This window comes from Solanum lycopersicum, chromosome 2, assembly GCF_036512215.1.
Source record: "Solanum lycopersicum chromosome 2, SLM_r2.1".
NCBI classification, from domain to species: domain Eukaryota; kingdom Viridiplantae; phylum Streptophyta; class Magnoliopsida; order Solanales; family Solanaceae; genus Solanum; species Solanum lycopersicum.
This window is the reverse complement of record NC_090801.1, coordinates 49,301,746-49,315,542: the sequence shown is the minus strand read 5'-3', so window position 1 is coordinate 49,315,542 and position 13,797 is coordinate 49,301,746. Positions and strand designations below refer to the sequence as shown.

At 29.4% G+C, this 13,797-nt stretch overlaps 1 long non-coding RNA gene across 1 annotated transcript; it reads left to right on the top strand.

Moving 5' to 3' along the window:
* Positions 1–1,449: 1,449 nt before the first annotated feature.
* LOC138342305 (uncharacterized) lies at positions 1,450–3,960 on the top strand. Its single transcript, XR_011215154.1, has 4 exons — positions 1,450–1,507; positions 1,824–1,855; positions 3,344–3,436; positions 3,525–3,960. It is a non-coding gene; the product is annotated as an uncharacterized lncRNA (long non-coding RNA).
* The last annotated feature ends 9,837 nt before the right edge of the window (positions 3,961–13,797 follow it).

Genomic DNA, 13,797 nt, shown 5'->3' with positions numbered 1-13,797 from the left:
AAAGTCATACTATTTTTGCCACACTACATGCACCACTTAATAGCACTTTTTTGTTTTACACATTTACTAAAAAAGTGCTTTAAAAATATTTTGGCTTAAAAATACTTAAAATAAGTCAATCCAAACGGGCACTTAGTATATTTGTCGCAAACTTACACCTAGAGGTAAATAAGTTAAATTACAGCTTAAAAAGGTAAAAGTATGACTCCTTCAATTTTCAATTTATTTGTTTGGTTTTGACTTGGCATGAAGTTGTAGAAAGTAAAGAAGTCCTTTGTGTGGTCTTAAACTAAAGATAGGTAGAATTCCATAACATCCTTTAATCTTGTGGTCTTGTGGTCTTGAACATTTGAAAAGTTAGAACTAAAAGAGTTGTCATAACATGAAAAAGACATTCTTTTTTAAATAGACTAACAAAGAAAGTAGGATAAACAAATTAAAATTCAGGGAGTATTAGAAATTTGCTTAGTAGAATTGGTGCAGAAAGAGCTTTTGCTGATTGATCTAACTTGAATCAGATTGTTTTAGAGAGATTGTCAAAGATGCACCAAGAGGTCACAGGCTAATCAATTGAGTTTATAAATATAGTGTCTCTATGTGTTGAAAATGTAGATGCGGTCTTAGTGGCTTAGTGTAACCATTCTCATTAGTGGTCGTACTGATTACTGAAATGGCACTAAATATTAATGCTGGGCATCTGTAAGGAAAAAGAATAAAAACATTTACTATAAAAAACAAAGGGGAAAATAGCAACAGAAAAAATCAAACAAAAAAATATTGTCTATTTGTTATTCGTTTCTCTTATTGGACACCATTGAACTACTTTCAACCCTTACAATTACTTTTTTAGATTCATTTTCTTGCTAATCTAAATAAGCTAAGCTCCGACAATGTTAATTTATCAAAAATAAACTTTACAGATTTTAGTGTCAAGTATGACATGATAGACACTGTCCTTCAGATTTTATTATGTCAATACAGAAATATACTTCAGATTTTATTATCTATGTGTCTACAGACTTTATTGTTCATTGAAATGTTTTCATCATCATTTCATTAAATATTAGAATATTAATATGTCTATTTATTTCTCTTGAACATGATGTATGTTTTTATATCATATTACTGGTAAGTGTCACTGATTCATCAAACATGTTTTCTGGGCACAATATAAGATATTCCGGATTGAACATTTTTCATCTATATAATTTAAAAGTCATTATCTTACCCATTTGGAGGTACCAAGGGTGTAAAAAGAATCCTTTTGATATGTGTCGGGAAATAATTGTTTTTTTTAAAAAAAAAAGATTGTGTTTTATTCATCTTCAACAAAAAGACGCGTGATTTTATCATATGTTTCTGGACATAGAGCATGATGTGTGCATAATTCTTCGGGTATATGCTTCTTTCATTCCTTTCTATTTTTTTACAATCACTCTTTTTCCTTTTAGGAATATCTTGTACAACAAGGGCTATTTCCTCACTTTGATCAGCCGCAATCAAACCAGTAAGTCTGGACATATATCTATGGATTTTCACTTGGCTGGAGAATCTCACACCTCCTGATTCAGCTGATATGATGATATGCATCTCCTTGTCTCATTATTACTCATTGTTTCTTGTCCTACAAGTCACCAAAGGAAAAAGAAATATTACTTAGATTCATATTTCACTTGCCAAAAAATAGTCTATGCCTTTCTAATTAGGTGGGATAAAAGATAAACTTGTGAGTGGCTCGAGATTTTTACTCTTATTATTTGGATCAATGGGGTAATTTTCTACCTTGCGTCTATCACTTCTGACAGTATCTTTTCCGCATGCAGAGAACAAGATCAGGACGAAGCTGACAAAACAGGTAATATTTCATTCTCTATATTTCCCAGTTTGATATCCTTGTAACTGTAAATATACCCTTAGGTTTGGAGGGAATGATCTCTTGATTTAGGAGCAAATAAATCCTCTTACAATATTTTCCAAATGTTACTTAAGTCTAGTATTTTAATGCAAAACTGGCCTATTAGGAGCAATACACTTAATATTTTTGTGATGCACATAATTTGTGATGTTTCATATAAATGGACAACTTCTTTGTATTGTTACATGGTATATGAAATTTGAGATTTTACAAGGGCGACAGAACTGATTTGGATTTATACCTGTTAGGAGTTTATTTTTTTTGTTAAAAATATTGATTGAAATTTATAGGTTGGGAATGCGGGTTTGGTGGGGATATAGAAGACACAAATTCAGATAAAATATATAAATGTCAGAAATGAACTGTACAAAAGAGTGATATTAGTATGAAAATAACGAGATGAGATATAAATTTGTATCCGGAAAAGGTGGTTTATTGTGGGGATCTGTATAATACTATTTTACACTTATGAATAAGCTAAAGAAAGGTTGGATGATGAATGCTTATTTTAGATGATACTCTTTAATTGGTGAAATTAGCGAGAAAGCCAACTGAGGTTGGAACAGTTGGAACTATGACGAAGAACTCTCGTTTTAGCCTTTTATTTAGGTTAATTAGAAATAAAACAAACTACCTATAAAAAGTAGAAATTTGACAAACTATGTTCACTGCAAGTTATAATAGGATCAGTCGAATGAGATCACTAGATGAGATAGTGGTGCCCAAATGTAGAGAGTGGAAATATTTGCTCTCATATTTGAGGAGAATGATATGATTGATGAAGATGTTGCACAAGCTAAAAGAGGATTGTGGAAACGGATGAGTGCTAAGACAGTTGTGTTATACGTGAACGCTTAACAAAGTGAAACACAAGTTGTATGCAACGGCAGCGAGATCAGAGATGTTATATGGGAGTGATTGCGAGTAATGTAAATCCATGTGTATCCACAAGATAAATTTCCTAAAAATTGCGTGGATATATATTCATACGGGGTCATTAAGATTAGAATTATCACATCTGACCCAAAAAAACACATGATAAGATGAGAGTGTGGCTTTCTATGTCCTATGTAGACCTCCACATGCATTGGTCAGTATGTGCGAAAACATGATGATTGAAGGTGATAAAAGAAGAGAGGGATAGAAAGTTGTATTTGAGAGACTTGTAGATCTCGACATCAATATGAATTTAATGTCAGATCATAATACAATAGAAGCAAAGAATCTATACATGAGTTACTCTTTTATCAGGTCAAGTCTTTGGTAGGAATCTCTTTTTGTTGTTGGATACTTGTTTGTTCGACTAACGGGATTAAGAGAGTCTAGTTGTAGGCAAAAATATTAGTGTTTATTTTTTAGAGTTAGGGAATCTAATAATTGTGGGTGATTTTAACTCACATCAATTGTGGGTGACTTTAATAATTGCAGAATATCAGAACGGGGCAATGGAAGTGGCGAGGAACGTCGTTGATAGTACTCTAGAGAGGGCAAGTTTGCATGAATTCCCCGGATTAAATAATTGTTAGTTTATTCTCGTCTTTCTCATTCTCTCTCTATATATCTCGGGCTTAACTCGGATGCTCATATTCCTGTTGACATCTTATTGCAGTAGGCCCAGAGGAATTATATGCTATGCTGTTTCTCCAGGTCGTTAGACTACATCGGATTCTTTGACAGTGAAGAAGCACTTATTGTCGTGGAGGAACTTGAAGAAGACAGTGGAGAGTAGTGTATGTATATTCTCTTTTTATGACTATATATATAGAGAGAGAGAGAACCAGATGAAATTGTTGATGTAGACAGAAGAAAAGGAGATTGGTGGAGGAACTAGTTCTTCAGTTCATTGTACATGCTATGTTAAATTGTTCATTATCATATGATTTTATTGCCTACTTTCCTGTAGCATTTTGTTTTTGCTTTGCTAGGTGGATTCAATTTGATAGAGTTTCCATGCAACGACTATGCTTCGAAAAAGGGTCAAAAATACCTCTAACCTACCCTAAAAACCTCACAAACATTTTTATCTAAAAATACTGTCAATTACTCATTATTTTTGGTGCAAATATACTCCTCTTCCCCCCCCCCCCCCCCCCCCCTTTTATTAAAAAATGTCTTTATAATATTAATAATGTTGTATCTAGAATTCAGTAGTCCAAATCCTCAATTTTCCTATTAATCAAAAGTGATAAAAAGATTTACATAACCTTTTAATTCTTAGATTGTTATTAATATTAAATATTTCTTGTTTTAAAAATCTGGTTAATTTTGATTCTTATATTTCATAATTGTCGCCGGCAATTGCATTATTACAGTTGATATTTGGTTCCATAGGATTTCTAAGAAATTGTAGGTACTTGATGATACATAAGGAGGTGAACCTTCACTAATACTAATTAGTCTAATTAAGAATTGGAGGCACAAAATATCGAGCAAAATATCACTTAGCTTCTATAATATAGAGCTATGTATGTACTCTTGTTTTATATCTCTAATTTTTGTTGTTGTGATTGAATAAGTTTAAACCTACTCTACATAAAACATCTCATCTCGCGCATTTGCCTCTCAAAACATTGTGTTCAAGTCCGTCCATAATAATTTTATTTGGACTTTGTTGGAACATTGTTACTTTTTGAATTGTATTATAAATATGTTCAGCTGCCAAAATAGACACTTTATGAATCTTAAACATCAAAAGTGATTCTCTCTAAAAACATACGTCAAAACGGACGTTTGCCCATTATGAGCTAACTATAACTGTGATTCTTTAACACTGTCATTCCCATTAACCCTCACTCACTTCATCCAAAATAATAAATTACGTCAACTTTAAAAGAAGTCCGCGCCCTACAATTCTTTTTATATCTTTCTCAATTTTAAATGCATTATGAAGTTTTTTCAATACATAAAATCATGACTGTTTTTTTCAATAATAAAAATATGAAAAAACTTGAGCATTTGTTTTCATAAAATAAAATTTTCTATTATTTGCTTGCAGCAGTAGTAATAAACTAACAATACTAATAGTAATACTAATAGTTATAGTAATTTTCAAAAAATAAATGTTGCGGTTCATTCAAATACGGGCGTACTCTATTATATTCTTTTAGGATAATTAAAACCAACTAAATAAGGCAAAACGACTTCGTTTTTTTTTATGAGGATATGCTTTATCACCACAAAAAATAATCGCATTCACTATTTTTCTGAACTAATAAAACAAGAAAACCAGTAAATATCCAAAGAACTTGAAGTGAACAGCATAATATGTTTTGTACCTTTGAAAGTGCAAAACTCCAAAACTTATGGCCATAATTTCTTGGAGTCCTTAATGTTTTCATTTTGCAAAATACTCTTTGCTTTTACAAATATCTAGTCCAATTGAATATCTAGACATTTCGAATTATTAAAATATAACTATTAAATTTAAAAAATTAAACTATATATATAGTATAAAAAAGTAAAAGCTAAATGAGAAAATGTGGAGCAAATAATACATATTTATTATTGAAAGGAATAAAACTTCACATGAGGAAGAAAAATATGTAGATTAAAGTAAAGAAATAATAAAAAGAAATTATAGTTCCCCTATTTTAAAGGTTGTGAATATTTTTTTGCATGGATTCGGAGTTAATAAAGATGATCAATATTAAAGATGATAGTTATAGCTCGTTCATTTATGAATGAACTGTCCATTTTGGTGTGTTATAAGAGCTTCTCTTGATGTTTAGGGTTCAAGAAATGTCAATTTTAATGCTGGACTTGCTACATGCATGCATGCTATCCTTAGAAAAATATGATAAGTTGTATTGTCAAATGATCAATGAGTGTGGATTGAGAATTTTTGTGGTCTAGTGATTAATAAATTAAATGGGTCGAGAATTATGATACTTTAATTTTAAAATACAATAAAAGTAAAAATAATAGGTTATTTTTCCCTAATAGTCCCTAATATTGATGGGGAAAAAAAATACATAATATCATATTGTTGATGGAAGATAACAAACATCCTATAAAATTAATCAAGATAATCAAATACTACGATATAAAAACAATATACATTTTTCTAAATTGCAGGCTTTAGTCAGGATTGAAAATTAAAGGCCAATAGTTAAAAATGAGTTTTCAGCTTTTAACCTCATCCAAGCCTCCTTTAACAATTTAGCGGCCATCAAAATTCTACTATGTTATTTTAATAATTATAATTGGTTTATGTAAATTGATTTTGGTCAGGGAGGTTATAGTAATCTTAAGAATTTACTGCATGTTTTAAATTAGTATTTAACTATTATTTTTAAGCACTATCCCGCTTATATTGTGCTAAAATTTTAAAATATTTACATTGATATATTTAGGATAAAGAAATCAATCCTTTAAAAAATCAGAAATTTAGGACAGCACATTAAATCCTTGAAAACAACAAATTAGGACAAGAAATAAATCCTTTAAACTACAATTTAGGACAAGAAATAAATCCTATTAAAACTACATTTTAGGACAAATGTAAATCCTTAAAAAACAGCAATTTAGGACAAGGCATGATTTATGAATCCTTAAAAGGAAACAATTTAGGACAAGAAATAAATCTTTAAAAGAACAATTTAATACAAGAAATAAATCCTTAAAAAAAAATTAGGACAAAAAATAAATCCTTAAAATATCAATTTTGGACAAGAAGTAAATCCTTAAAACAACAATTTTAGGACAAAATATAAATCTTTAAAAAATTCCATTTGACAAAATATCTTAACATCAACAGTGTATCAAAATTTTATTTGATTATGCTATTAATTTAATTAATAAGGAATCCTTTCCAACAGTTTCGAAAAGTAAGCATTTATGTCTAAAGGAATTGTCATTACTATTTTAATTTGTTACACATATTCTAACAAGTGAAAACTCTCAATTTTTTTTTATATGTATTATTTTATTTTATTTCAGTATAAATTAAACATGAGTTATTGACAAAATGTAAAACAATAAAAATGGATGCTTATTCTTTTTAGGGATCTATAAGCAATGAATTATCAAAATATTATCTTAGCTACGAAAAATGCAACAACATTCAACTATTTACTGTTAATTTTCTATTTTAATTTTCGACTTTCAAATTTTTTTATTTAAGGTGAGGTCCTTTGTAAGTTGATACTATATCACTTTGTATTTATTCACCTCCTTCCGGTTCTTGTTTGGCTTATATCTTTACCTCTTCTAACTTTTGTTATAATCAACTTCTTACGCTTCCCTACTAACGCATTCACACATTTCCTTCTCATATTTTCGAACTATCTCAATGTTGCGTCTTTATCTTATGTGTCATGGAATCACTTCCACCTTTTCATATATAAACTCCGTTTCTAATCATTTCTCTTAGTATGTAGCTACATTCATCTTTTGCATGTGTTTGTCTTTATTGGACAACACTCTGCCTCTTATAACAATGTTGGTCTAAGTAGCCCCAGCACACCACTATGTATAACTTACATTTAATCATCTATAGGGACACATTTTTATCGCATAGAATAAAGAATGTATGCCTCAATTTCATCCGCCCACTTCAATACCGTGTGTGACATCATTACTTTTCCAGTTATATTGAATTATATATGGACCCATAAACTTAAATATGAATTTTGTATTTATCTTCACTTATACTTTCGTTTCATATATTATGTCACTAAACTTTTGACTTCAGTTCTACTTAAATCTAAAACATTTAGACTACAAGGCATGTCTTCGAACATCCAGCTTATTATCATTAACTCCATCAAACGCATCTCTTCAAGTCATGTCATTTGCAAAAAACATAAAATACACCGTAAAACCTTTTTTTTAATATGTCGTGTCAATTCATACATCTCCAAAGAAAAAAAGAGGTAATGATTGATCCCCGATACAACCAATCACGACCGAGAAGTGTTCAAAATCACCCTCACCCATTCTAACTCAAGTCTTTGACTCCATTCCACTTGTCCTTTATTTCTGACACCTCTAAACTCCTAATATCTCAAAAGAACCTCCTTATAAGGACTTAATCAACATCATAAAAGGATTATTATATACTTATAATATTTTGTTCAATAACGTTCTACTTAATCCTAAAGTTAAAAAATTCATATACACCTAGGTTAAACATAAAATATAATATTATAACATAAAAAAGGTAAATAGCACAAAAATGATGGTTGAGTAAACGAAATATTATATTACTACGTAAGATAACAGCATAAGAAGGTTTGTGTGTTTTTTTTTTGTTTTTTTTGTGTGTGTGTGTGTGGGGGGGGGGGGGGGGGGGGGGTTGTATTTATATTCAAAGCATCAAAATCTACAAAATGATGATCTATATATAGTTTTGCAAATTCATTTATTGTCTTTTCATTTAGGACATCTCAATTTCTTTCACAAACCAAAAATGTATTATTTATCTTGTTCATGTATATCTATTTCTCACATGATTAACTAACATAGAAAATATATTTTATTTAATTTTATTTAGTACTTTAGAAGTTGAATACTGTATTAAAATCCATCTAAACTAAGTTCAAAATTTATATTCTTTTTTCATTACATGTACCCAAGAAAATTTGACTATCTTATAAGAACTATTTATCTTTCTTGTGTACTGTACTATTTATAAGATTATTACATAAAAGTTGTTTATTTAGTTGTGTGAGTTCAATATCTGAGTAAATTATCTCTTTTAATCGAAACTACCTTATAAAAATGTTATTTCAACTTTTTTTGATCTCCACTGTATTCACACAAAAAAAGAAATCGAAAAATTGATTTTAATAATCCGTAAATTATGTGAGATTGAATAAAATGTCCTCAATTCATAATTTGATTAAAAAATGTTCATGTTGAATAGTTTTATCCACAATACACCTCTCTCTCTATATATATAACACATTCTTTTCCTAATTATGATTAGAAAATGCTTATAATATTTCAGAAATTTTTTGTCAATATATAATTGAAAATTAATGATGAGGTTACTATATATATGTGGGTGTGAGAGAGAGCCTCATATTATCAGTTAGGGTATTCATGGTTCGATTTAGGTATTAGTTAAAATCAAATCAATTTAGTTATTTTTCAAATTTTCAAAATCAAATCAAACGAAAAAATAATTGTTGGTTTGGTTGTTTTCAGTTTTATTCGACTTTTTTGCATTATTTGATTTGAAAGTAATACATTTGTTGAGGACATACATATCTTGATAGACACATGCACCTAGTACATGTTATTACACGAACAAAATGATTCAATTAAGAGAAAGTGCAACTATTTAATGTGATGTATGGTAGATAAAAATTAAAGTCATGAATTTTGATGAACTTGGACTTAGGATTTTAATAGTTGGATTAAAATTTGAGTGTCAGGCTTGAGGAAATGATAAATTTTGAAACTTCAGTTAATTAAAACAAAAGAATAATTTATATCTTATTTTCAAAGAATTAGAAATTGTATATACTAGTATGTAATTTCTTGGTTCGATTTGGTTATTCTTGCGATTTTCTTTAGTAAAATAAAAATGAGACCAAATATTATCAATTTTCAAAATTTTAAACCAAACCTAACAAAGCCAAATCAAATATCTATTGTTAATTGATTTGCTTCTAATTGCGGTTGGATTTGATTTTTAAAGCATAATCATGAACAACCCTAATTATAAGTTAAACACACGAACTTATTCTATTTTGATTGTTAAAATGATTTTAAGAAGAAACAAAGATTATTTTCTACTTATTTATCAGGTAAAGTGATTTTAAAAGAAAAGAACTAAAAATAAGTTTCTAGAAGTAATACTTTTATTAAAAATAAAATATATTTATTAAAAAAAACTAATATACTTATATTAATAAAAGGGTTTTTGACTCATTAATTAACAGGTGCATTTCCCGATCCAACTATTAGACTAACTAGGCCAAAACATGAAGTTGTTTGACAAAGATATATTTGGACCAAATGTATTAACTAATGATATTTTGATTCATTTTTGCCTAGTTTAAAACATATTTTTAACTCTTTCTAAAACATAAAATATGGTCAAAATAGGCAATTAATTTTAACGAACATTCAATATATGCCCTTGTTCTTAGGTGGGAAATGAAAAGCTTTAAATCTTAAATTTTTCTAATTTTTCACTATATATACGACACTATTCTTAACCATTTTATTCACACAGAAAAGAAAACCTCATTTATCTTTTTTTCTCTATGGCCAACTCTCTTGAGAATGTCTCTCCTCTCTCTTCCCCTCCTCCCTCCCCTCCTCAAGTTTGCGACGAGGAGTCTACACCACCAGCTGGAACTGAGGTCCCCTCAGTCGGTGCTCTTCCTCGAAAGAGGGGACTCATGGTGATCGGAGGGGAAGGGACGTCGGAGGACAGGGCCAAAAGGGCAAATGTGGAACCACCAGTACTAGCTCCAGCACCAGCACCAGAACCACCGGTGTTAGAAAGAACCTACTTTTCATGTGATATGGTGTTTGACACGATGATATTATTTCTCCGGCACATGCAGTCGCATCAGGTGCTGGAGACTTCCTATGTTCCTGACTTGAACAAGGACCAGGTTCCGAACTGGACACCACCATATGAACCAATTGCATCACCTGATGATGACAACTCCAGTGACATTAGTGTTGATGATGATACCACTGATGCTGATGCTGGTGCTGATGCTGATGTTCCTGCTGCTCCGAGGGAGCCGGTGTATCTGTTGCCAGATTTGAATCTCCCAGCACCAGAAGAGGATGAGGATGACGATGAGGATGATGATGAGGATGAGGATGGTGATGAGTAGTAGTACTGAATCGTGTTTATTATGAACCGATTCATGTTTGTTTCGTTTAATTATGTATGTTTTATTTTTAATAATAATAATTCATCGATATATGGATTGATCATTTAGGATAAAGAGAGTGGTTTAAGAGTTGTTTAATAATAATAATTCATCGATGAGATTTTTTAAATTAGTGGAGGAAGAGAAAGAAGAGTTGTATCTGGGGTGTAAGAATTTTTCTAAGTTGAGTTTTACCATCTGATTATACTTGTTTAAATGCATTCACAAGTTGACTGATATGACCTTACAAGGCAAAAAAGGTCATAAAAGATTTGGGTCTTCATTATGAGAAAATTCATGCTTGCACTAACAATTGCATGTTATTTTGGAATGACAATGCAAAGTTAGATAATTGCTCTGTGTGTGGAGCTTCAAGATGGAAGAATATTCGTAATGACTTAACTAATAAGGTCAATTAAATCCCAATAAAGGTTTTAAGGTACTTTTCTTTAAAGCCTAGACTTCAGAGGATATTCATGTGTTCTAAAACATCTGTAGCTATGAGATGACATGATACTGAACGACTTAAAGATGGAAATTTAAGTCAATTTTTAACATTTGGAGGTGTTTGACAAATATATATTAAAAAAACTTAAAATATGCCGGGAAGTGTTTGACAAGGACAATTATTATTTAAATAAGTTCAAAATGACTTGAAATAAGTCAAGAATCAAAAGTAGGTCTCGCCCTACTTTCTATTTTTTGACTTAAAAATCATTTCATTTTGTCTTTTTATTATTAACTTAAAAGCTACTTTTTAAATCAATCCAAATTAAATGAGCTCTAAGTCATTAAAATAAAGACGTTGAAAATATTTGATGATATAAATACGGATAAATGAATTTTAGTTCTAGCTTAAAATATTGAGATGCAATAATATGATTTTTTTTTAAAAAAATTAATATTTGATGATGTAAATATGGATAAATGAATTTTAGTTTTTGCTTAAAATATTGATATACGATAATATGATATTTTTAAAAATAAATTTAACTTTTAGTTATTTTCTTTTCAAAATGGTGACTTCGTGGAAAGTTGGTGAAATGCCCTCCAACACATACTATGAAGTAATTAAAACATTTACTACTTGTATTTGGCGTATATATCAAAAATTTAATCACATGTATCTAATAACATTGTGAAGTAAGTAACAAAGTCATATTTATTTTAAGATTTATTATAACAAGATTTGTCAAAGCAATAAATAATTTGTTGATTTTATCAAATTGCTTCATAATTAAATTTCATCGTTAATTAATATTTAGCAGAGAAAAACATGTGAACTACATCACATAATTATTTTAAGATGACAGGTAAAAAATAAAATTGATTGAACTGAAAATATTGTAAAGATTAATTCTGCCAATATACATATTTGAAAACGTATCTATTATATATATATATATATATATATATATATATATATATATATATATCTTTTACTGAGAGCTAATGATACTAGTATATAAGTTTATCTTTTATCACTAAATAACAATGTAAAACATTAACTACTTGAAAATATGAAGTGTTGGACCCGTGTTTACAAGGGACATGCTCATATAGTATATAATATGGGGAAATAATGTGCTAAACGAATGAAGTTTTTTTTCTTTGCATATTTAAATTGTGTGACTTATGAAAAATGCATAAAAAATAAAGAGATATCTCTTCATAATATTCTAAATCAAATCAAATAAATTAAAATAAAGGACGTAACAAATACGAAAGATGTATCGATAAAATTAAAGAAGGAAAAAAAGCAATTAAGTAATGACATAAGAACTCATACCATGCTTTGCTTGGAAATAATCCTTCATGAAGGCTACCAATTGATTATTATAAAGACTTTTTGAATTCTGAAAAGGAGCACTATAGTCTATATATATACTTTCTTTTTATTTGCACAAATGCCCTACAACACCCTCCAAATCGTTTCTTCTTCTTCACTGTTATAATTTAGATAAAACGTCAAAGTTAACTATTATTAAACAAATCTTGATATTTTAAAGTGAGTTTAAAAATTCAAATTTGATATTATATCAATTGAAATTGTTGAAAATCAGAATATTAGAATATTGAATACAAAACATTTTTGAGATCACATCGTTGCTAAAATATTATCAAAACATGATTTAAATATCTATAATAGACATATTTCATAATGTTTGAAATGTATCTTTGAGATGTTTCAAAGAAAAAACGTGCGGACAATCAAATGAAAGAATATTTTTACTACCAAATTAAAAATCTAAATATCAAATGATATACTTTAGAAAAAGAAATAAATTTTTTCCATAAATTATATAACCTGATTAAATTATAGCCACGTATGTTTCCAAATTGAACATGAATAAAACAAGTCATGAGTTTTTCAAGAAAAAATAAAATAAATAGTACTAACAAAATCCACCACTAGGGCAACAAACAGTTACTAGTAACTTCTTTCATGTCATTAACTCGAACTTGCACAAGATATATCCTGTTGTTTAATGATGTTATCGCGTAACGTTTGTTCCTCAAGAGTCTTGGACCAGAAAATATGCCGGCTCAACTTTTGCTACATACCCAAATTTGGATGCGTTATACTTATTATGCACCCTTATTAGTCCCCCTGTTTTTGCCTTATCGTGATACATCACTATCAATTTTGCGCATTTCCTAAATTAAAAAGAAGCGAAATAATTAGAATAAGTAGTAAAAGAGAAAATTACAATATAGAAAAACAAAATAATTAATTAGTATACTTGATGTACTCACATAAGTGATTCTTGTGAATACCCTGTATGCCATTCACAAGTTGTACTCCATTCCTTGACGCCATAGAGCGTGCATTGAGCTGTATAGATTTCCGCGGCAGCCATAAATGATGATGAATTCATCAGCATCTCATATTCCACGAGACAAAGCTCGATTAAAAAGAAAGACAATTCCTCTAGCTGGTACATAATAATTACAACAAAGTAATTCAGATACTATATATGAAAAATGAATAAAATAAAATACGAAATAACTATTTTTTGTGCTATTATAACCTTTTTA